We start from the raw sequence: 23,085 nt of genomic DNA, 5'->3' as shown, positions 1-23,085 counted from the left end.
CTAGAAGGTTCCGAGCTCGAACAAACAAGATTCTCGAGTCATCTCAAACATTCTAGGTGTGCAAACAAACAAAAGATTCCCCATTCCACCCAACTCCATTGCAGAGAATTGGAATTTTCTAATACTAATTCCATTCCTTTGAGCTCCTGGAAAGGAAAAACTGGGCCCATTCCCACTCCTGGAATGGCTGAACTGCTGCATTCCATTCCTCTCAATCCCTCCCAATTGTGAAAATGGCACTTGACAGCTAGTACTAAGTTACCGGAAAATAACGTCGACGTAAAGCTGGCGTGAAATGCGTAGACAACTGCAAAATTCAAAACCCTACCCGCAATCATTGATTTTACTAAGTTGAGCTTTGGTCGCACATAGCACTAGTGGCAATTGGTATGGGGGCACTGCAGATATTGATCGCACCACCAGGTGTAAAAGCCTCGTAACAGAGAGGAAAACTAAGTCGCCCATCTTTTCCACAAAAGAACCGTATATGTCCTCCACTTTTACGAGATACATAATAAGTGAGGAGTCACGTGTATTAACGAAGTGCGGGCGGTGTGACATTGTCGCTGCCTGGTGGCCTGCAACTGGTGCTGTAATCACACATGGTCCCAACAGCCTTATGGTTGCATCTCGCAGCACCAGGAACGACACTTTGGCTGTGTTCCAAATCTTACCCAAATAGATCCGAGTTACTCCGGTGGGTCGTGTCACGTGACAACACAGATTGAAAAGTGCTGGGCACGGGTAGTTTTTGGAACGCTGAGGTGCAAAACCCTTACCCTGGATTAAGATCGAGTAAATTGCCCTTGTCAGCCTACAACTCTACAGTTTGGGTTGCTTCACTGGGGTTGCCACTTTCATCCTCGAAAGAACATAAGCAGTCAGATAACCAAACCGTCAGTTACCTAAATGCAATAATGCCGTTTCGAAAGCCCCTTTGACGGCATCTAAGCAGCTCGCATTAGAACAAAGCCTATTCCATTCCTACTCTATTCTGGGCAAAATGTAACTACTAATTTCATTCCCATTCCATTCCAGTGCTGCCACCATTTTATTTGCATTTGATTCCAGGGTTGTGGAAGTGCGGAATCGTTCCAACTCTGGAGTGGCAACTCCTCAACACTGGTGATAGTCACCAAGGCACCCAGTTCAGTGTGAATGCTGTCCTCACAGCCCATCCAAAGCTGTTATTACTGTAACAAACTCCAGTACGACGAAGTAGTTGAATTCGGAAGCCTGCTGTGCAGATTTGTACCTTGCATTGTTTCCGGTATTTTTTATTTCTTTTGTATTTTATAATGGACAACAACCGTTGTAATCTCGGTATTGTTGCCAAACCTGAAGGTTTTATCATCGGTGCACTTTTAAATAAATACATATATGCCACAGCCGCAGCTCAGCGATGAGCACTTACACTGCGACTTAGGTGTTTCGTAAGTATTAATTTTGATTGCGCGATAATGATGTTTGTCTTCTGTTAGAATTAAAAAAACCAAAACAATATTCAACATGATGGATAATTTTGGACACCCGCGGCATGTGTGATCTGAGCATTTGTTCTTTTCATCTGAAGTGTGTCTCTTGCTTACTACCTATAGAGTATACAATGTTGTGGACGGAAAAGATGCTGCGACCGACTCCGAGCAATAAAAACATTCTGTTTATTCTCATGTCGTTGAGCTCGTGGTGACGAGTATGAGTAGCACTGTCATCTTTGGCGATGCCAAGGCTGAACCGATAGACTGCCGCAGAGCTATCGCCCTCAGCTCTGCACTGTGAGTAATGGCACGATTTTGTTGAAGTGATTGCGGCTCCAGAGAGGTGTCGTTGCTGTTGACATGTACCGCAAGCAGGATGACATACTAGAGAGCAGGAAAGAGAGCGTTTGGAAGCCGTGCATGGTAGTTGACGCCGAGGTCAGGAAATGAGGCAGCAGACGGGGGAAATCGACCCTGTCCTGCTTTCAGTCCGGCTCGATCAGTTTGGAGTGTACAGCCTCGGACTGAAAGGGGGATGCCGGCCGACTGCGGGGCCGATGCAACATCCCCTAAGATGAGGAACCGAACTGAGAGCGAATGCCTGACATGGCAACGATGAGGAGACCCTGGTCGGCTAGCAACATGCCTTGTGAACAGTGTGAAGATGTCGATGAATATTCACTTGCCAAGCCGGTGGGGCAAGCAAGGTGGTCGCAGCCCATTGCTGGGAGATGCCGGTGCTAGATGCGACAGAGCAGAGGTGGTTGCGGAGGCGCTGCAGATGTGGAGGCTGAGAAAGTTGAATATGTGCCTACTGCATTTTCGTCCGAAAAGGCAGAGCCATTGCCGTGCCCTTGGCCACGAAGAACATTCCCCTGGATAGCAGGTGCTCGGAGTCAATCATCATGTCCAGGTCATCAATCTGTAGCACTTTCGATCTTGAGGACGGAAGAGACGGTGCAACAGACTCTGAGTTTAACTGTGAAAACATTCTCTTTATTCTCGTACCGTCAAGCTCGTTCCGACGAGTAGCTTGCTTTTATACACTGCAGTCATTAGCATTATAGTTGATCTAAGTATTTTGCAACACTATTAATATGGCAGATTGGGCGAGTTGGTACGGCATAATTACGAACCAGCGCACAGGTAGACCAGTTACTCAAAATCCAAACACACAAAAATATACACTCGCACAGCGCTGATGTGAGTTTTTTGTGTTTGGATTTTTGGTAACTGTCTACCTGTGCGCTGGTTCGTAATATTGCAACACTGCCGTCTTTAGGCGGTGTGGAGGCTGAACCGATGGACCGCCAGAGGCCCATATCTGTATCTGTTTCATATACTGAATGCCTTTTTGCACGGCTCTGTGTTTACTTTTGTCTTCCAGATTTTTACTGCTCACTTGTTTTTTTAATTTTATTTAGAGGATACTACTGGCCATTGAAGGCCCAAGTAGGAGTGGGGTACAACATATGCATTCACACACCTACAACAACAAACAAATAACACGACATTAAGAGGTTTACAACAACTAACCAGCAAATATACAGGATATATATATTTAAAAGGGAGGGGGGGGGGGGCGGCACAGCATGCATCAAGCAGCATGTAATTCAATCATTTGTAATAATAGATGTGAAATTTAAAACTCATATTTAAGATTGAACATTATCAAACAAATGTGAATTTAATTAAGCTATAAATTTTATATAGATTGTTACTTTTTATACAATTTTGTCTAGATTTGTCAGGATACAATCTGCAAGTACGCATAAAGTAACTGGAAAGTTGAAAGAAGCAAATTAGAGATTGCAAAACCTACTTTTCAATAGATATTTTTTTCCCAAAGCATTTACGTGATAGTGCAGCTGAAATAAGGCTCCTTTTTCAGTTTTTTTTATTTGAAACACCTTAAAAATACATTGTTTTCTAAGATTTTTTTTTTAATATTATGCTTGGAAAATTAAGTTACCGATTGTGTTCAGTTTATTCTAAACTATTTATATGAAATTCCAGAGTGCTTTTGTGCATGACAGTGGCTAGATAAGGTTTTTATAATTCCTGATAAAACAAACTGACTAGTTTCTCTGTTTCGCCAAGGTGACAGCAGAACAAGTAACGGATCCCGACGTCAAACTGCAGGAATTTGAGATATATGTTTTCTTAGCGAATGCACGCCACTGTTGTGACATATTTGAATATCCTTATCGCTTGCTTGGGCTCAGCGGGTAATGCAGGTCGGCACTAGCGTGAGTATAAAGGCTGAACTGCATAAAGCGATTTAGCGAGCGACGGCGACAGCGACGAGTCAGCGACGAGTCAGCGACGTATTACGAAGATTTCTTACTATCGCTCGTGGCGTCACTCGGTTTTTGGACTTCTAGAAAACATCGTTCCGCTTTCATGCGGCTTGCGTCGTCGCGCGAGTGACCGAGCGTCAGCGAAGCGGTTCGCCGTCGCTGTTCTCGTCGTTCGCAAAATCGTTTACATTCGGTTTATACTTCACGCTGTCAATAATATCGACTCGAGCGCGCATAATTTCATTTCCACGGGAGCGCGTGTAAATCAAATCCTAAACCAAGACGGGGGCTGCAGCCAGCAGCTTTGAGAGCGTCATACAATGGATTATAGTTTGACAGAAGCAAGCACACACTTCGCTAGCGCATTCCAGCCTTGAGCGCTCGAACTTCCGAAAACGAAACCAGATTTTGCTACATTTTGGCTAGCTCGAAACATTTTTTTTTTAAATATAGGGTGTCTTTTAGCTATAATCTAGACTAAGAGAAATGTGTAACTTCCCAATTTATATTTATGTCGCCGTACTATATAAGTAATGATTGTGTAATATCGTTACGTTCATATAAAATACGGGGGGTGTCACCGGACCTTCGGCTGAAACAAAAAGTCTGCTATATATACCGAGCGGGTTTCTATTACAACTGAGTAGGAGTGTCGGGTTGTTAGTGCCTTTGTTCGTTGTTTGTGTATGTAGATGCTTGTATGTTGATCTTGTGGTATGTGCTGTGATGTATGTGTTGGTATGCTGCCGTCCGTGTTCGAGCGTGTCACTTCCTCAAATGCCGAAATGTCCTCCATTTTTGTAGTTTTCCGCATACTCACTAGGTGGCGCAAGCAGCCGCCCAATTTTATTTTAGCTTTGTTTGTACGTAGTCCATTTATGTGTAAGGAACCACACCACATAGCTACAGTCTAGTAGAAAAGTAACCGCGTGTTTAAATGGCGCATAGCGCCGGCGTTCAGATCGTCTTCGTTCGCTGGCCGTTTCGGTAGCCGATTCCTACCCGGAAAGCCGCAAAATTTGCGTACACACGAGATATGAGTGGATACGTCGAAACGTCGCGTACAACTTTGCTCGCGGTAAAGAGGTGAGCGGGACGTCGGTAACGCCGGTCGGGTCGGGTAGTGTCGGTGTCGGAGCTATTCGTCGTCGCTCGCGGCAAACGGGCTTTTTCAATAAAGTTCATGTCTGTGGTCGCGAAAAGATAACTGCTGTGGAAATTACCCGGCGTCGGTGACAATGCAACCGGCGTGAGGCCTCGGCGATCGGCTGAACCGCCACGCGAACGAGACCTGCTGGATGGGGAAACACGCTGCTGGATGCAGTCGATGGTCGCTCCCACTGTCGCATAATCGCCGTAATGGATACGGCGTCGGCGCTTGGGGGTGAATGCTTGCGGTAGTTCAGCACGTATATGGACGATTACGAACGAACACGTGCAAATTACGCTTTCGCTGCGGCGAAAAGCCGTGTAAAGCGCTGGGCCTCGCTCGTAGAACCCGTCTTGCAAGTCAAACGGCCGCCATTGTAAAAAAACACCCCTAGACGTGTGATCGCAGAACGAAGTACACGTTCAAAGATGTTCATTTTACACGAGACCTCGGGTGCAAACGAAATACACCGAGCCTCGCGTGTAAAACGAACACCATTTGGGGAGTCCGCCCTGGGACAACGGTTTACACGTCCAGGGGTGTACTTTTTCGCTGTGTGTGTAGTAGATCGTACCGATGACTCCGGTAACGAAACCGCATACTCCGCCGCCGTCTTTGCACATGCAACATATCATTATCGGGTACCGTTATCGCGGGTATCGGAGGTATCAGATGTTTCGGAATGATCTAATAAAAATCTCGAATGTCAGGCAACGGCTGCAAAGATGAAGCTTGGTTCTATCTTCGAGGTAAAGGGTACTTCCATTGCTTCGCTAAAGAAGCTCAATGCAGAGCATATAACATTCGTTAGGCACAATATGGCACTACCATCCAGTGCCTCAGTTCGAAGGGTGTTCAACGTAGCAGTTGACATCTTCAGTAAGAAATAACGCAAAATTTCTGACGAGAGTTTAGAGACCCAGCTGTTGCTCAAAATACTCAATGTCAATAAATGGAACATGTGGCAGTAATAAAAACTTGAATAACCCTCTTCCCTTTGTTTCTTTCTTGAGAACAACATTGTTGGAAGTAACGCCACGAAAATAACAGATTAGTTTTTGGGGGAACGGTCACTTAATTTTATTGGAGGGTAATTGTAATTGTAATAAATTACAATTTAGACTTGTGTAATTGTAAATATAATTCCTTACTATTTTTCAGTAACGAGAGCAAATCCGGCCAAAAGTGTGGTGGGTGCGTCTTGATTGCTCTGTCGGACGTCTTTGAAACATTTTTCGTTGATATAGTAACGACCTAGAAAGTGTGGTTGTTCATCTTCACTTGCGCCACTCTGGGTCAATATTGGAAGCCTGCTATCGTCCCCCGTCCAGTAGTTCTAACTTAGTTCAAGATTTACATGATGCTACCAATACAGTTTCTGTTCGTTTTTCCAGTCTCCCAATAATTTTACTGGGCGACTTTAAGTATCCCAGCATAGCGTGGTTGAGCGAACGACCATTTTCGAATCCTTTTTCAACGGAATGTTACGACTTCTTACAAATATGTCTCGATTTCATTTTTGGCAACTGGTTACACAACCAACGAGAATCACTTCATCTACATCAAACTTACTAGACCTTATATTTTCTACTGTGCCCGACATTGTTCCTTCTATATCCTGCGTGTCTGGCTTGATTGACCACTCATTGATTTATTTCGAGCTTAAGCTTGCAGTATCTTGCGCTGTTGATAATAAGAAACGCATTAGAGATTATATGACAGCGGACTTCGAATCAATTATTCGTGCATTGTGCCTTTTCTTAAATGACTACTTACAACAATTTTCGTATCGCTCCCTGGAATAAAATAGGAATCTATTTAAATGCTAACTTGATTCTCTCATGAACTTCATACCACTAAGATTCGTTACTTATAATTGCCAGTCTCCATGGTTTAATCAATCCCGTAAACGATTGTCTAACAAGAAGAAACGTATTTTCCAATCTGCGAAAGCTCTGAATCTCAGCAGCTTTGGGACGCCTATGCGTCCGCAGCTAGTGCTTATAAGACAACCATTACGAACTCCAAAGATGTGTTTTTTTGTGTTACCTTGCCCAGCATGCTGATTAATAATCATAGAAAATTCTGGAACTCTAAAAATAAGAATGAAAAGTGTGCCCTGTCTCTTAGACATACTGATGGTGCTGGTATTCCTAGCAGTGATTGTGCAAGTGTCTTCAACGAAATATTGTCACGGGTGGTGACCAATAAACAAGAAATAAACAGAAATAAATGAACGTTTAATGTGGCGAACTTGTGCCAAAAATAAAGAAGGCAACAGAAGAAAGCAGAGCGTCGCGGGCGTCGAAGTCGGCGTGTCAGCAGAATCGAGCGCTGGGGCGAGACTGACTCGACAAAGTCGCTGGCGGCCTCTTATCTAGAGTGAGCGCTATCTCGAAGTTTCGGCGGAGAAGGTTCGAGCGTAGCGCGCTCGGGGCGAGAATGAACATGCACATTCTGGAAAAACAAGAGCTGGGATAAACGATAGAAGTTATGTCAGTAGTAAGAACAAACGAGAACCTTCTACAAGTCCGTGACCTTGCGCGCGGCATTATCCCCCCCTTTAAAAGCGCATCGTCCCGATGCAGCACAAAACGAAAAACAAATCCACAACTAAAGGACAGTAGAATTGCGAGCCATAGTTCACAGTTCACCAGTTCACTGTTCACCGTTCACAGTTCACAGTTCACACGTCGACGACGGTGGGAAGTGCTATCGTTCGTAATACGGCTTCAGCCGGACGACGTGCACCACCTCGGGTCGTGGGTGGCGTCTTGCAGATGGACGCGTTCCGTCGGGAAGGACTTCGTAGTTCAGATCGCCGAGCCGTCGGATGATCTTGTAGGGTCCGAAATAGCGTTTCAGAAGCTTCTCGCTGAGACCGCGGCGACGGATGGGCGTCCACACCCACACCCTGTCTCCGGGCTGGAAGTGAACGTCCCTGCGACGAAGGTTGTAGCGGCCCGCTTCGACGCGTTGCTGGTCTTGAATCATGAGTCGGGCGAGCTGGCGGACTTCTTCGGCGCGTTGAGCAACCACCTGGGCGTCGTCGCTGTGATTGTCAGATGGCTCATGGGGCAGCATTGCGTCCAGCATGGTCGTCACCTTCCGACCATGTACCAGCTGGAAAGGGGTGAATCCTGTGGTCTCCTGAACCGCCGTATTGTAGGCGAACGTGACGTAGGGCAGCACCTCGTCCCACGTCTTGTGCTCAACGTCGACGTACATAGAGATCAGGTCGGCGATTGTCTTGTTCAGTCTTTCCGTCAGCCCGTTGGTCTGCGGGTGGTACGCAGTTGTACGACGGTGGCTGGTGTGACTGAGTCGGAGGATTTCTTGGGTCAGCTGCGCCATGAACGATGATCCGCGATCTGTAATCAAAACTTCTGGAGCGCCGTGCCGGAGGACGATGGACTCGATGAAAAACTTGGCGACTTCAACAGCCGTGCCTGCTGGAAGGGCTTTCGTCTCGGCGTACCGTGTGAGATAATCGGTGGCGACGATAATCCAGCGGTTTCCCGACGTTGACGGCGGGAAAGGGCCCAGTAAATCCATTCCGATCTGCTGGAACGGCATAGACGGGGGAGAAATCGGGTGCAGAAGTCCTGACGGCTTCGTCGGCGGTTTCTTGCGTCGCTGACACTCATGGCATGATCGAATGTATAGGTGAACGGTCTTCGGTAGCCTCGGCCAGTAGTACTTTTCACGAATCCGGGCGAGCGTCCTGCTGTATCCAAGGTGTCCAGCCGTCGGGTCGTCATGGCATGCTTGAAAGATTTCCTCTCGCAGGCTGGCCGGAACAACCAGCAGCCAGGCAGTGTTGCTCGTTCCGAAGTTCTTCTTGAAGAGCACGCCTCGCCGCAGAACGAAGCTTGGCAGGTCTCGGGCCAAGACTCGCGGAACTGAACTTCCTTGACCTTCGAGGTGGTCCATCACGGCGCGAAGTTCGGGGTCGTCTCGTTGAAGTGCTCCCATGTCAGTATCCGTAAGTGCTCCGAGAAAACGGGCGTCATCGTCGTCGTCGGTGCTGTCGGGTGGAGATTCAATTGGGGCCCTAGACAAACAATCGGCGTCATTATGCTTGCGGCCAGACTTATGCGCAATGGTTACGTCAAATTCTTGCAGTCGAAGGCTCCAGCGAGCGAGGCGTCCTGACGGGTCCTTAAGGTTGGCGAGCCAACAGAGAGCGTGGTGGTCCGTGACAACGCGGAACGGGATCCCGTACAGGTACGGACGGAACTTGGTTAACGCCCAGACGACAGCGAGACATTCCTTGTCGGTTGTTGAGTAATTTTTCTCTGCCTTAGACAGTGCCCGGCTTGCGTAAGCGATCACCCTCTCTGCTCCGTCTTGTCTTTGGACGAGTAGCGCGCCTAGTCCGGCGTTGCTGGCGTCCGTGTGAACTTCCGTTTCCGCTGATGGATCGAAGTGTCCGAGAATGGGGGGAGACTGGAGTCTTTCCTTCAGTTCGTTGAACGCCTGTTCTTGCTCCTCCCCCCACTGGAAGTTTACGTCGTCCTTCGTCAGATGTGTGAGCGGTGCAGAAATCTTAGCGAAATCGCGAACGAAACGCCTGTAGTATGCGCACAGCCCAAGAAATCTTCGCACGGCCTTCTTGTCTGATGGCTTCGGAAATTCGGCGACAGCGGATGTCTTTGAAGGGTCAGGACTTACACCTTGAGCACTCACGACATGGCCCAGGAATTTGAGCTCGCCGTAAGCGAACCGACAGTTTGACGGCTTCAGTGTCAGTCCGGCATTCTGGATAGCCTGTAGCACGGCTCGCAGGCGTCTCAGGTGCTCGTCGAAGTTGGTGGCGAATACCACGACGTCGTCGAGATAGACGAGACAACTTTGCCACTTCAAGCCGGAAAGAACGGTGTCCATTACGCGCTGGAACGTCGCCGGTGCTGTGCATAGTCCGAACGGCATAACTTTAAATTCGTACAGCCCGTCCGGCGTGACGAAGGCGGTCTTTTCACGATCTTGTTCGTCCACCTCGATCTGCCAGTACCCACTCTTCAGGTCCATCGACGAAAAGTATCGGGCGTGGCGCAGCCGGTCCAGGGTGTCGTCGATGCGTGGCAGCGGGTAGACGTCCTTTTTTGTTACGGCGTTAAGTCGGCGATAGTCCACGCAGAACCGAAGGGTCCCGTCTTTCTTTTTCACCAGGACTACCGGTGAAGCCCACGGACTCCTTGAGGGCTGAACAATGTCGTCATCGAGCATTTCTTGGACCTGCTTCTGGATGACTTCTCTCTCTTTGACAGAGACACGGTACGGCGACCGGCGAACAGGAAGCGCGTTGTCTTCAGTGACAATTCGGTGTTTCGCAACGGTCGTTTGGCGCACCTTTGACGACGTGGAGAAGCACTCGTTGAACTCGACGAGTAGGTCACTGAGTTGTCGTCGTTGTGGGGTAGGCAGGGTTGGATCGATGTCAAACTGCGAAGGCGGCGTTGTCTTGGGTGGCCACGAGGAGAGGTCTTCTGATATTCCGGCTATTGCGGCTGAGTCCGGGAGTTCCTCCGCGTGACCCACGGCGGTGCCTCTTGTAAGGTGCTGGGCCTCCTGTCGGAAGTTCGTTACGAGTGCGACAGTGTGTCCGTCTTGGAGCTCCGTGACGCCTCTTGCGATGCCGATCCCTCTTCCTAGAAGCAACTGGAGGCTTCCTTCGACCAAAACGTCGCCGCAGAAAGTCTCATCAACCCCGACGGGTACGAAAACACTTGACCGCGGTGGTAGGTTCACGTGGTTTGCGAGGACTCGTACCGCGGATGACGTCGCTTTGGCGTCCTCCTGCGGTGGAGCAGGTTTTCGTAGCGTCAGCCGGTTTGCTCCGAGGTCGATGACGGCGCCATACTCGCAGAGAAAGTCCATTCCGAGGATAATGTCCCTCGAACAGTCTTGCAGAACGACAAACTTGACAGGGCACGTCTCACCGTGGATCTCGACGCGAGCAGTGCATCTCCCAACCGGCGTGATGAGGTGCCCTCCGGTGGTTCGTATTTGAGGTCCATCCCACGGCGTCGTGACTTTTCGAAGACGGCGGGAGAGCCTCCCACTCAAGACTGAGTAGTCTGCTCCGGTGTCCACGAGTGCTGATGCGTTGTGGCCGTCGATAACAACGTTTAGGTTGTTGGACACCGATGCAGAAGCTTCGTTGCGATGCGTGGCGTCGGGAGAGTGGGAGCGCTCCGTCGTTCTTGGAGGCTCTTTACGTCGGTCGTCTTCGGCAACTCCACCTCCAGGGGTTGCCGCGCCTAGTTTCCCCGGTGAGGAGCGAGGGGTGACAGGCTTTCACGTCGGGGTCGGTGCATCGGCGAAGCCGGACGTCGTGGCGATGGCGACCGGAACTCTCGGCGGGAGGCAGGCTCGGGGGACTGAGGTCGTCGAAGGTACTCGTCGATCTCCCGAGGGCGTTCACCGTAACGGGGGCGTGGGTCATTCGGGTGGAATCCGCGCAGCCCGAGTCGTCGGTATGGGCATTGGCGGTAGGTGTGGTTCGCTTCCCCGCAGTGGAAACACAAAGGACGTCGGTCGGGTGTTCGCCACACGTCGGTCTTCCGAGGTGCGCGGGGCTCCTGGCCGGCATACTGGACCTGGTCGTCGCGGTGGCGGTCGTGCTGCGGCGCAGGAGATCGACGTCGGGGCGGAGCGACATAGGCTCGAGGAGGAGGTGGTGGCCTTCGGGCCACTGCGGCGTAGGTCAGGCTGGGCTCCTCGGGTGCTGCTGCGATGACAGGAGTCTCCGCCTGGAAGGCTCGGTGGACCTCCTCTCGTACGACTTCGGCGAGTCAGAGAGAAGACGGGCTATCTGCAGCAGGTAGGATCTTGCGGAGCTCTTCCCGGACGATATCCCGGACGATCTCCCGGAGGTTGTCGACACCGTTGGTATTCGGGTCCAGTACGGAAGCTGTGACGGTTGGAGCAGTAGGCGCGCCGGCGAGTCGGTGGTAGTGGCTTGCTCGGGCCGTCGGTGCGCGCTCGATGTTGGTGGCTTCACTGACAAAAGCATCGACGGTCGTCGGGGGATTCCGAACCAGGCCTCCGAAAATTTCTGCCTTGACGCCTCGCATGAGGATTCGAAGTTTCTTTTCCTCTGTGGCCTCCGGGTCGGCTCGGGCGCTTAAACGCAGGACATCCTCCACGAAGGCGGTGATGCTCTCGTTGGGCCCTTGAGTCCTGGTACGCAGTAAGTTTTCGGCTCTCTCTCGGCGATGCTGGTTGACGAATGTCGCCTTCAGCTGGCTCTTGAAAATGTCCCAGGATGTCAACGAAGACTCGTGATTTTCGTACCAGCTTCTGGCAGTCCCCTCGAGCGAGAAATACACGTTTTGCAGCCGTTGCTCGTTGGTCCAGCTATTGTGGCGGGCGACGCGTTCGAATTGGTCGATCCAATCTTCAACGTCTTCGTGGAGTTCACCGTGGAACGGAGCCGGTGTCCGAGGAGCGACGGGTAGGTAGACGACGGCAGGAGCGGCGGGGGTCTGCGACTGGTTGGCCATCGTCGGCTGCCTGGTCCTGGGTGGTAGAAGTCCGTATTCCGGGTTTAGCCCTTGGGTGCGGCGACTTGATCGAGTCTCGATCTGGTTTTCGTTGGGTCCTCGGGAGCTTGGGTTCGGACTTGTACTGCGGGAACTCGGAGGGCTGCGCTGCACGAACATGCGGTACCCCGCACCTCCACCAGAATGTCACGGGTGGTGACCAATAAACAAGAAATAAACAGAAATAAATGAACGTTTAATGTGGCGAACTTGTGCCAAAAATAAAGAAGGCAACAGAAGAAAGCAGAGCGTCGCGGGCGTCGAAGTCGGCGTGTCAGCAGAATCGAGCGCTGGGGCGAGACTGACTCGACAAAGTCGCTGGCGGCCTCTTATCTAGAGTGAGCGCTATCTCGAAGTTTCGGCGGAGAAGGTTCGAGCGTAGCGCGCTCGGGGCGAGAATGAACATGCACATTCTGGAAAAACAAGAGCTGGGATAAACGATAGAAGTTATGTCAGTAGTAAGAACAAACGAGAACCTTCTACAAGTCCGTGACCTTGCGCGCGGCAATATTTGTGTTGGCGTTGTCTTCCTATCAGATATCTTGTATTTCTGAATTTTCTACCCATGCACATGTTTCAATGTATCCAATTCGTATTGACACCATAGGCATAGGAAATATGATAGACACTCTCAAAATGTTGTCGCCTGCTGGTATTGCCAACATCAATTCTACATTCTTGAATAATACGAAAATGTGCAGTGCAATTATTTTATCCAAACGTTTTGAGCAGTCTTTGCAGCTTGGCCATATCCCCGACGATTGGAAGATTGGGAGGGTGATTCGGTTGCATAAATCAGGTGACAAACATTCTCCAACTAACTATGGTCCCATCTCAATTACTAGCATACCCATGTAAAACTCTTGAACATGTCATATACTCTCACCTTGCTAATTTTTTAGAGTAAAACTCTTACTTCTGTTATGATCAGCATGGCTTCGGGAAATCATTCTCTTGTGGGACTCAGCTCTTGTGTTTCTGCCCATGACCTTCATTCTATTCTTGACCGCGGCTCTCAGACTGTATTTTCCTAGATTTTCTAACACCTTCGACAAGGTGTTAGAAACTCCCTCATTATTCAAAAGCTTATCAAACTTAATTTTGACCCTAACGTCGGTGCATGACTACGTTCGTTTCTTACCAATCGATTGCAGTTTGTAACTGTTAATGATGTTGACTCTCCACGTTCACCAATCACTTCAAGTTTCCTGAGAGCTCTGTTTTGGGGCCGCTCTTATTTCTTACTTATATTAACGACTTACCTAACAATGTATGTTCATCTGCCAGTCTGTTTGCAGATGACTGTGTTTTTTATCGTGAAATTAACACTGAGTTTGATCAATTTCTCCTTCAGTTTGATGCTAACTTTATCTCTGAATGGTGCAGCTTGCGGTGCATGAATTTAAATACTGCTAAATGTAAACACATGTGTGTGTCTCGTCTTAGCACAACACGCCATGTTTACTTTATTGATAAGATTCCTCTTCAGAATGCGCCATCCCACAAATATCTGGTAGTGCACATAACTTGTGATTTATCCTGGAAAAATCATGTCGAACATATCATTAACAATGCTAATCGCATGCTCAATTACCTTAAAAGAAACTTCTTCTCGCGCCTACGTCATTGAAACTCATCCTTTACAAAACCCTTGTTCACAGTAAGTTTGAATATGCTGCGTCTATCTCGGCCTTGAGTTGCTAATTAATAGAATCCGTCCAAAATCGTACTTCCCGCTTTATTATTTCTAATTACCATCGCACCGCCAGCGTAACCGTATTGAAAACCACCTTACACTCGCCAAATCTCTCATTGCGCAGAGAAGTGTCTTGCTTGTGTTCGTGCCATAAAATATATCACCATAATTCATCTATCCAGCAAAGGCTACAAACACAACCACATTTTCTGCCAACACGGAATGATCATACATTCAAAGTTGGCATTTCATTCTGCGGGTCTAACGGATATTATCATCCCTTTATTCGCAGAACCTCTTTATATTGGAATCACCTTCCCATGGATGTTGCTAAAATTGCGGACAGTAAGAGTTTTAGAAATGCCTTTACTAGCATGTATTGTTTCGCACAACCGTAACTGCTTTTGTTAGACCACTGTTCAAAGGAGGCGCAACTAACGACTTAAAAAACTATCGCCCCAGATCAATATTTTCCTGCCTTGCGCGGGTGCTAGAAAAACATATTTTAAGAACAATGACTAGTTTTGTGGAACGTTTTGGTTTATTTTCTGATAATCTTTACGGCTTTATTGCGGGGAGGGGTACGCAGGCTTTGTTGGAAGATTTCAGTGTCTGCTTGCACACGGGCTTCGATAAGAGTCTTTTCACTTGCGCTGTGTTCTTAGATGCATCGAAAGCGTTTGACAGCATTAGTCATGTTACTCTTTGTACTAAATTATACAAATTATAATTTAGGAATCCATTTTTTTTCACTTTTAAAAAAATTATCTTTCAGGACGATCCCATGTACAGGGTGATTCAGGGAGACGCCAGGCTCTTTAAATCGACCGCAAAGTTCGGTTTCTTAACCTATCACGCTACGACATTGTGCAGCGTTGCCCACAGATGGAGAATTTTTTTTTTTCGTAAAGTTTGCAAAGAGCGAATTCACCTGAGGAAAGAGTAAAGAAAGAAAAAGGCTTAGCTCCTATGGAAATGCAGCGACACCACCGGTCTTCAAACAACACGGCGGCTTTTCGCACGGAAGACGAGAGATGGCGCAACGAACGCCACCAACGAACGAGCATACGGCGCCGAGAGCCGGCGTTTTTAGCAGACAATCTTTTTGACTCAAAAGCGGCGCGCGTTCCGCAGGCGGCGACAGTCGCAGAAACAAAAACAGGCGCGGTAACAACAAGGAAGTGCAGTTGTGTGCTAAAGACGCCGGCTCTCAGCGTCCTATGCTCGTTCGTACGGGGCAGTTGGCGTCGCTACCGCTTGCGCCATCTCTCGTCTCCCGTGGAAGACGGCGCCGCGTTGTTTGAAGACCGGTGGTTTCGCTGCGTTTCCAAAGGAGCTAAGCCTTTTTTGTTTTCTTTACTTTTTCCTCAGGTCAATTCGCTCTTTGCAAATTTACAAAAAAAAAAATGAACCGTCTGTGGGCAACGCTGCACAAAGTCGTAGCGTGATAGATTAAGAAACCGAATTTTGCGGTCGATTTAAAGAGCCTGGCGCCTCCTTACATCACCCTGTAGTAGCATTTAAGTCTCAAAAGAGTTTTAGAACACACTTAACGGCCGGGGTACCGCAAGGTTCTGTGTTATCGCCTTTACTTTTAATTTATATGTAAACGACCTTCCAAGTGTTGTCTCAGTTTGCAGAATATTTCAATATGCAAATGATACGGTTTTAGTCTCCTGTGGTGCGGATTATCATGCCGCGATTCTAAAACTCCAAAATGATCTTGTTAACACTTTGGACTGGTTTCAATCTAATCTTATGAAAGTGAATGCTGTAAAGACCAAACTGGTCTGATTTAGAAACCCGCTTAAGCAAGTCGAACTTTCAGTTCCCATAGCACTACACAATTCTAAATGCAGATCGCGCAATTGTGAAAGTCGTGAATATGTAAAAACGGTCAGATACCTCGGAATATATCTTGACAGTGATTTGGCCTGGAACACACACATGGCACACTTATGCAAATGATTAAGAAGCGTATCATGCTCTCTCTATAATATTAAAATGTTTCTTCCTTTCTCCGTTCGCAAAACTTTAGCGCATGCTCTCGCGCATAGTTATTTACGATACGGTATAACCCTTTTTTCGGGATGCTCGCTTCCTTGGCGCAAAAGAATTAAATCCTTGCTAAAAGTGTTTTGAAGATTATATCTTTCGATAGGCAACTAATCACGAGTGACAATATGTTTCGTAAACTCAATTTGCCGTCCTTTATGGGGCTTTTTAGAGAAACGGTGGTCCTCCGACATTTCTGGACCTCTGATTTCAAAACTCCCTACATTCAACAGCGTCCAATGAGGCCATCACTTAGATTTGATGTACTCCGTATCAGGACCAAATATGGCGAACGAACACAGATGTATTATGTACCACAAGTATTTAACGACCTGCCTGAAATTATATTGAATTTAACGTCAAAACAAAACCTAAAAAAATCGTTTAGAAACCTCGAACGGTGAAATAAACGTTCCTCTTGTCTTTTTTGCGTTCAGTTTTTTGTGTTTTTTGTTTTGTTTTACACGACATGTATGTATTTATGAGATCTCCGTGTTATTATTATTAATCTTTTAAGGTCCAGTTATATTGGTACTTTAAGGATTATATTGTTTTGCTAGAGTGCAAATTGTTTTTTTTTTCTTTGTTGTTCACTTCGTCAACTGCCAAGCCAGGCACACAAGCCCCTGAGGCTTCACCCTGCTCGTTACTGCGTTTTTGTAAACTTACGTGGCAAATAAAAACAATGTTCAATGTTCAATGTTCAATAGTCTTCCTGCAGTTTTGCTGTTGTGTGTTTTTCTATGCGTTTTTCTGTTTAACCCACTCCTCTTTGTAACGCTTCTGGCCCTGAGGGTAAAATAAATAAATGAATAAATAAATAAATATTCTAGGCCACTTATAGAATACAACAAAGTATCGTTTGAGTTCGAGGCGAATTCGCCGAAATTACTGCAGTTGATCAACGTCTTACCTGACAATGTTACGTACTTTTTGTAATGAAAGGAGGATGAGTAATGTTCTTGTATAAGATTTCCGAAGGAGTTTTTGGTTCGCCAGGGCTGTGCACTGTATAGACCAACAAGCGGTTCTGACGCAACGCCGCTGCGGCGGTGCTCCTTTCCGCGCGGCGCGTGGGTATACACGCATCAGCTCATGCAATTCTGAACTCTGCGCACCCTTAGCGCCCACACTTGGTGGGGAAAACGCGGGATTCTTTGTAAACAGCGCGTTGGCTTACATACTTGAACTCTGCTTGGTAATGGGCAGTGTAACTTTACATTATAATTATTAATTTGCGCTCCTTTGATAACATAAAAATATGGCGTAAAAAAAAACAGGACAATCAGGTCTAAGGACGTGCGCATTTATATCTTTACCTATGTTTATCTTTTTCGTGTTTATTACTTCTATGTTTACACCTCCCGCAATTTTTTCAGTGTTTTGGTTTCCGCTTAATCATTATCGTGTATACGCTTTTTTCTACAAAAGCATATAATCTGCTCAGTAGTTTTCATATTACTCTTGTATGTAGTAAACCTTACCTCATGACCCATCTAACTGGTTTATGAGCGCTTAATATTTACGTGTGTTAAAGGGATACTGAAGCGAAACTTGAAATACACCTATTATGGTCAGAAATAGGTTTTATATGATCAATGATATCCGTAAATCATAATCGCGCGTTTGTATTTTGAACGGATGGCTATATTTTTCACCCTGAAGGGCCCGATTGAGCGCGCGCTCGAAAATCAGCCATCGGAGAGCGCGATGCGTCTTGGGATATTGGGCGCGTTCGTGACGTCACTTGTGCCGGTAGGGAAAGGCTACGGCGTGGATGTTGTGGTTACAAGCGTTGCCACTCGGTGGCGCGTCGACGATATACGACCTGTGACAACTTGGCCGTTTGAGATGTGCAAGGGCTGCGCGCACGCTGGAAACGTGGGAAACGAGGGACGCGCGAGGCGGGTCCACACAGCACGGAGTTTCTCGTCGACCGGAAACTTGCGCATCGGCAGCTCGCGATGTGACAAGCTGTTTCCACAACCCTCTGCCACACAATAGCGCGGCATCGCGGCGTTAAAACCAGGCTAACGACCGGCCGTGCCAGCAGCGTGCTCGCGTCGTGTCGTGCGAAGAGCCGCAACGAGAACGAGCTCACTGTGGCCAACTACGCTTGGGCTTTCTCCGCCAAGGCTCTGCAAACGCGTTCAGGCCTAGACGAATTCTGTCGGCACGCCGTATTGCCGCAGAACGGCGCTGCTCCTATGCCACAAGTAATGTCACGAGAACTTCCCCCCATCCACCAGATGAGAATTTGAAATCGTTTAATTATGTTTAAAATTACTTCTCCTGTGTTTTACAGCGCGATATTTATACTTCCGAGGTGGTGCCTGTCCCTAGCCCATATTTATGCAACAAGATTGGCGCTAAAATTTCGTTTCACTACCCCTTTAAGGCTTTTACAGGCATTTAATACAATGTGCGTGAATTTGAACTTTCTACTGCTGTATTTTTTAGAGTGCAGCTCTTAGGCACCCGTTTCCGGCTTGAGCGGCGTCGCCGTCGGCGTAACCGCGCAATGCATTATGGGACGTTTACCATAATGACGTCAAACGTGACGCCACGCGTGACGTCCTGGTGTCACGAGTGACGCCTCGAGGGTCACTGGGGCCACGAGTGACGTCCCGAAGGTCACTTGTGAAGGCCTCGACGAATGTCATTAGGGTAACCAGTGACGTCACGGGGGAGGAAGTGGGAGCAGGAGGGGAAGAGAAGGAGAGGAGTAAGAGGGGGAGGCAGAGGCGGAGGAGGAGGAGTGGAAAAGGAGGGAAGAAAGAGAGGATCCGGAGGGGGAGGAGGGGATACCCTCCTCTCCGTACCCTGCCCTCCTTTTCCTCGAGCTGCGGTCTAATTCGGCATGAGAGGGAATGGTAAACGTCTTTCATTTTTATATGGTGATATATTAATCTCTTGTGAGGTACTTTTGTTTGCGCTTCGGTTTTACTTGTTTTTTATTTCTTTTTCTTGAACTTAGTTCACTAATAAAAATACATCCGTATAGTTTCTCGTGCGGCACAAAGCCTAAATCACTAAAAGCAAATTTTGTCGCGCTCGTTTAGTGGCTTTAGAAGGTGATTTAAATAAAAAGTTATTCGTTATAAAATAATACTGATTGGTACTATGTCGTGAAAGAGAACAAAAACAGTGTAGCCAAAGCTTATCCCTGTCTGCTTTTCTCTTTTTAGAGCGCAGCTCTTAGGGTCACGTGACCCCCCGAGGTCACGTGACCCCCCCAGGTCACGTGACCCCCCGAAGTCACGTGACACCCTCCGAGGTCACGTGACCACCCCCCAGGGTCACGTGACCCCCCACCGAGGTCACGTGACCTCCCCGATGACGTCATCGTCACTGATGACGTCCCCGACATCCGCGTCGTCATCGTCATCATCACTGATGACGTCATCAGTGACGTCACCGATGACCTCACCGGCATCCGCATCGTCATCATCACTGATGACGTGATCAGTGACGTCACCGATGACCTCACCGGCATCCGCATCGTCATCATCACTGATGACGTGATCAATGACGTCACTGATGACGTCACCGGCATCCGCATCGTCACCGTCATAATCACGGATGACGTCATCATTGACGTCACTGATGACGTCACCGACATCCGCATTGTCACCGTCATCATCACGGATGACGTCATCGGAGTCCGCATCGTCATCGTCACCGATGACGTCATCAGTGACGATGACAATGCGGACTCCGATGACGTCACTGATGACATCATCGGCATCGTCACGTGACCCCCAAGGTCACGTGACCCCCAGGTCACTTCACCCCCCCCCCCCCCAGTACCCTTCCCTCCCCCTCCTCAAGAGCTGCGCTCTAATTCGGTGTTACAGGGAGTTGTAAACGGCTTTCACTTTTTTTTTTTTTTGTTGACAAGCTTTTCGGACAGAGCGCAGGTTCATGACCTTCGTGTTTTTTACTTGCCCTCGTCTCTTTTGAACTTCCGTCAGTTCAGACGGAAAGAAGGGAGGTTCCCTATACACGTTTGCAAGTGGCTCTCCGGCTTAACCTCGGACCGCGCGCGCCTTGTTGAAGCGAACTCACTCTCCAACCAGCCGTTCTCTGCTTCTCCTACAATGTTGCCAGTTGAAATAACGTCCCCCGTTTGTCGTGCTCATATCAGACCGAGCGTGCACGGCAGGCACGCCCGGTCCGCCATTACTAGCGGGGACATCACATTCACCTAGCAACATTGTAAGTCTCACGGTGTTGGCGTTGTTGGGTCGTGGTTTTGGTTCGTGTCTCCGCTTTCTTGCCGCTTTCCGAGTTCGCGCATGGAAAGAATTAAGCGTTCTCGGTCCTCCGGAAAGCATTGTGCGGTATTCGGCTGTACAAACAACAGCCGCAAGCGAAACCTCGAGCGAACTTCAACGGCTAACGGGGTGGAACTCAAGTTTCACCGCTTTCCTGTCGACAAGGATCAGAAGAGAAAGTGGCTCTCCGCGGTGAATCGGGCGAACTTCACGCCAACAACGAACTCATGAGTAAGTTGAGCGTTCCTGTTGCCTTGGCGACATCTGACATGTTCCCAACTGTACAGGTGTGTTCGGCACACTTCGTAGGCGGCAGGAAGACGGACGAAAATAGCGTCCCGCAGTTAGACCTGGGGTATGCGAGAAAGGTAAATATTCGCACCATCGCGATAGAATATCATTTGATTCACGACAAGCTAATGGCTTGGGTCTGACAGGTCGTCTTTGGGAGGCGCCGTTTGGCGCGTGATGCCAGTGACCAGGTGCCGACTACCAAGGTGGGTATATTTACAAAGAAACACGCACATTACCTTGATTTTCTGTGACAATCTTAATCGAACTCATTATGGTGGTCTCTGTCACAGAAGAAAAAGTTGCCCTCCAAAGCCACTAATTCTGCTTCCGTGAGTTGGTTTTGCGCAAACAAAAAATTCTGTTTTGGTCTGCAATAGCATTGTACTTGTACACTGAATAAGCTATGTGACTTGGTTTGTTGTTTCCAGCACTGTTTCATTGGCTCAGTCCTTGAATTTATTTCAGGCCGTACACTCCGTGCAGTCCACTGACAACACAGACTTGGGTGCCGCGTTGCAGCAGCCTGTGTCCGAGCACATGGTAAGTTTGTAGAGAACGAGGGGTGCTGTGACAAGCTTTGTGACCTGACCTGACCTTTTGGGCATTGGTTTATTGGCTCAGTCTTTGAATTTATTTCAGAGTACCCACACCGTGCAGTCCACCGACGACACAGATTTGTGTGCCGTGTCGTGGCAGCCTGCGTCCAAGCATGTAGTTAGTTGCGAATGGGGGTGCTTTGGGCGACCTGTGTGACTGGGTCTGATATTTCGAGCATTGTCTCAGTCGTTGAATTTATTTCAGACCATACAGTCCACTGACGACACAGATTTGTGTGCCGTGTCGTGGCAGCCTGCGGCTGAGCATGTGGTAAGTTAGTTGCGAATGGGGGTGCTTTGGCAATCTGTGTTACTGGGTCTGATGTTTCGAGCATTGTCTCAGTCGTTGAATTTATTTCAGTCCATACAGTCCACTGACGACACTGACTTGGGTGCCACGTCGTGGCAGCCTGCGTCTGAGCATGTGGTAAGTTAGTTGAGAATGAGGGTGCTTTGGCAATCTGTGTTACTGGGTCTGATGTTTCGAGCATTGTCTCTATCGTTGAATTTATTTCAGACCACGCAGCCCACTGAAGACACTGACTTGGGTGCCACGTCGTGGCAGCCTGCGTCTGAGCATGTGGTAAGTTAGTTGAGAATGAGGGTGCTTTGGCGACCTGTGTGACTGGGTTTGATGTTTCGAGCATTGTCTCTATCGTTGAATTTATTTCAGACCACACAGCCCACTGACGACACTGACTTGGGTGCCACGTCGTGGCAGCCTGCGTCTGAGCATGTGGTAAGTTAGTTGAGAATGAGGGGTGCTGTGACAAGCTGTATGACTTGGTCTGATGTTTGAAGCATTGTTTCATTGGCTCGGTCTTTGAACAACCACTAACATCAGTCTTGGTCTGCGTGCACTTGTGCAGCGAATAATATCACATTTGTTCCAGAGCACAAATGTGGCACTCATGGGGCACAAATACTCTTTGGCACAACGACCTCCTTCTCCTGAGCACACAGTAAGTTCTAATGAAGGTGTTTAAACAGGCAGTATAAACTGGTCATGAAAATGCACGTGCTGTTTCTAGCACAATTACATTACCCAGTCTTGAAACAGTCCGATTGTTTTTTTTTGTTTTTTTTTTTTAGACTATGTTTTCCATGCATGACATCGAGTTAGGCACCATGCCGTGGCTGCCCGTGTCCGAACACGTAAGTTGTGCTGTGACAAGTGTGTGACAAACTGTGTGACTTGTCACAGTGTCACACACTTGTGTCACAAGTGTGTGACATATGCTGTGACAAGCTGTGTGACTTGACCTGATGTTTCGAGCACTGTTTCATTGGCTCAGTCTTTGTATTGATTTCAGACCGCACACCCCACACAGTTCACTGACGACACAGACTTGGGTGCCACAACGTGGCTGCCGGCGTTTGAGCATGTGGTAAGTTTGTTGAGAATGGGGCTGCTTTAGGGGGGGGGGGGTGCGACCTGTGTGACTGGGTCTGATCTTTCGATCATTGTCTCTATCGTTGAATTTATTTCAGACCACGCAGCCCACTGATGACACAGACTTGGGTGCCGTGTCGTGGCAGCCTGTGTCTGAGTACATGGTAAGTTTTTTGAGAATGAGGGGTGCTGTGACGAGCCGTAGATTTGGTCTGATGTTTGAAGCATTGTTTCATTGGCTCGGTCTTTAAACAACCACAAACATCAGTTTTGGTCTGCGTGCAGTTGTTCAGCGAATA

The 23,085-nt window shown here is 48.2% G+C and overlaps 1 long non-coding RNA gene across 1 annotated transcript; it reads left to right on the top strand.

Annotated features, from left to right (window-relative positions):
- Positions 1 to 22,313: 22,313 nt before the first annotated feature.
- On the top strand, positions 22,314 to 22,747 carry LOC121833352. The gene is made up of 3 exons (XR_006076654.1): positions 22,314 to 22,355; positions 22,486 to 22,548; positions 22,707 to 22,747. It is a non-coding gene; the product is annotated as an uncharacterized LOC121833352 (long non-coding RNA).
- Positions 22,748 to 23,085: the final 338 nt, after the last annotated feature.

The sequence above is a fragment of the Ixodes scapularis genome, unplaced genomic scaffold (assembly GCF_016920785.2).
Source record: "Ixodes scapularis isolate PalLabHiFi unplaced genomic scaffold, ASM1692078v2 PGA_scaffold0__279_contigs__length_252992795, whole genome shotgun sequence".
In the NCBI taxonomy this organism is placed as follows: domain Eukaryota; kingdom Metazoa; phylum Arthropoda; class Arachnida; order Ixodida; family Ixodidae; genus Ixodes; species Ixodes scapularis.
This window is presented reverse-complemented; position numbering and strand designations above follow the sequence as displayed.